This window comes from Schistocerca piceifrons, unplaced genomic scaffold, assembly GCF_021461385.2.
Source record: "Schistocerca piceifrons isolate TAMUIC-IGC-003096 unplaced genomic scaffold, iqSchPice1.1 HiC_scaffold_1176, whole genome shotgun sequence".
Classification (NCBI taxonomy): Eukaryota; Metazoa; Arthropoda; class Insecta; order Orthoptera; family Acrididae; genus Schistocerca; species Schistocerca piceifrons.
The window spans coordinates 92,501-95,000 of NW_025726990.1; the positions used below are offsets into that span (position 1 = coordinate 92,501).

Consider the following 2,500-nt stretch of genomic DNA (forward strand, 5'->3'; position numbering starts at 1 on the left):
AAACGGACCGGACGAGCCGACCGATTGGTTTTGATCTAATAAAAGCGTCCCTTCCATCTCTGGTCGGGACTCTGTTTGCATGTATTAGCTCTAGAATTACCACAGTTATCCAAGTAACGTGGGTACGATCTAAGGAACCATAACTGATTTAATGAGCCATTCGCGGTTTCACCTTAATGCGGCTTGTACTGAGACATGCATGGCTTAATCTTTGAGACAAGCATATGACTACTGGCAGGATCAACCAGGGAGCTGCGTCAACTAGAGCTGAGCAGCCGGCCGCCCGGGAGTGTGTCCCGGGGGCCCGCGCGAACACGCAAGCGTCCGCTCAATCATTCTGCAAACAGGAGGAGGCTGAGCTCCCCTGCACAATACACCTCGAAACCCTCTCAGGTCCCGGCGGCGCGCAGCGCCGTCCCAAGTACTTGGTCGGGTTCGAGAGAGGCGCAATCGCCCGGAGTTAGGCGAGTAGACGCTTTCGGTGCGACCACCCGTGCTCCCAACTGAGCTTGCCGCTGCCGACAGAGGCCCGGGAGCGTGCTGTCGTGGCATTGCCGGCGGGAGACAACACGCGCCACCTACGGTGACCGGCAGCTCCAACGCCAGCGCCACAGAAGGACAAAAGCCCCACTTGGGTGCCGAAGCGAACTCTCCCAGCACAGCGCACGCGCCAACACATCCGCACAGCTGCGATACAAACCACCAGCGAGAACCGCTGGGGCGACCGAGCAGCAGACGGCGTCGCGGCGCCGAGCGCCGGGCGGCAGCGCATCCTCAACGCACACAGTCCTCAATCGGACCAGCACACTGAAGATGTCCACCGCGCTTCGCACCGGGCCCGCGAGGACCTACTTTGGCCGCACGGCGCCGCGCGCAGGGTGCGCCGGCGCGCAGCTGCGACGCCTGCCGCGTCCGTCGGCCGGCGCGCCTGCCACTGGCCGCCCCCACCAGCCGGCTGTAGCGCGTGCGCCCACGCACCGCGCGGCCAGCACGCCGGGAGGCGCCCCCTCACCGGCCGGGGACGGTCCCACCCAGCCACCGCCGCGTATCGCTTCACACCCAGATGCCGTTCAGTTTCGTCGGCATGGTGGGTATCGCTGGAACAACCGGTTAGTACCTCAACCTATCGTCGCCATCACCGATTCACCCCTAGCGAGAACAACCGCACCACAACAGGTTACCATTTGTTCATTTGCGTAACTTCACCAGAAAACGCAGGCGTCCATCGCCATTTGCAACTTCCACGATTATTGCATGCCTGTGTCAGGTGTCACGCCACACTACGTCTGCCCACATACACGCAACAAAATGTGCACGCCTAGACAATACGTGGAAGGTGGCCCCCGTACGTATGCGATGTCCATTGCTCGAACGACTGTCAACCGGCCTCTGTAGCATGTCGCAGATATGGAACGCGGTGCACCATGCCATCACGGTGTGTGAGGAGAGACGACTAGGTCCGAATACATCAACAGACAGCTCATGCTGATCGCCATCCACGGCGTCCGTTCCTCCCACACGTCTCTATGGCGTACCACACTGCAATCCAGCTCTCATAGGGAGACGACACGTAGCTGCGTGCACAATATTTGCACTGTATGGTCCGCCGTTTTTGGGCGCAGTCGTTGTACGGTCACACATGTGCCACGATGTATCATTCAGTACATAAGGACGAATGTGCAGTACAGATTGTGGTTTACGCGTACGACATTAGCGGACAGTTGACACAGGCCGCACCACAACGTAGCCTGAGTACGTCGCATGCGGAGGGCATTGAACATGCAAAGTTCTCACCAACCAGCTTGCGAAGGCAGGGGGCAAGGTGGGGACGTGGGGAGGGGCGGCATGTACGTCCTGCTGCCATCCACATTACAGTGTACAGCAGGAGCATGTGGAAAGTGAGCAAGACTTGCAAGGTGTTTAACATGAAGCGATACACAGGGGAGCGGGGAGTGCGAGTAGCGAACTATATTGCGAGGGTTGCGGGTGGGCAACACTACACTAATTGAACGAGTCGTATAACAATTACAGAGCAGGTTTAGGCGACAACGTGGGTTACGTTAGGCGACAACGTGGGTTAGGTTAAGGCACGACGTGGGTTAGGTTAAGGCACGACGTGGGTTAGGTTAAGGCACGACGTGGGTTAGGTTAAGGCACGACATGGGTTAGGTTAAGGCACGACATGGGTTAGGTTAAGGCACGACATGGGTTAGGTTAAGGCACGACATGGGTTAGGTTAAGGCACGACATGGGTTAGGTTAAGGCACGACATGGGTTAGGTTAAGGCACGACATGGGTTAGGTTAAGGCACGACATGGGTTAGGTTAAGGCACAACATGGGTTAGGTTAAGGCACAACATGGGTTAGGTTAAGGCACAACATGGGTTAGGTTAAGGCACAACATGGGTTAGGTTAAGGCACAACATGGGTTAGGTTAAGGCACAACATGGGTTAGGTTAAGGCACAACATGGGTTAGGTTAAGGCACAACATGGGTTAGG

The 2,500-nt window shown here is 57.3% G+C and overlaps 1 non-coding gene across 1 annotated transcript in view; it reads right to left on the bottom strand.

The window, feature by feature from the left end:
* The window catches only part of LOC124728907, a 1,909-nt gene extending 1,658 nt beyond the window's left edge, over positions 1–251 (bottom strand). Inside the window, exon 1 of the ribosomal RNA XR_007007479.1 lies at positions 1–251. This exon is cut by the window's left edge and continues 1,658 nt beyond it. This is a non-coding gene — a ribosomal RNA (small subunit ribosomal RNA).
* Positions 252–2,500: the final 2,249 nt, after the last annotated feature.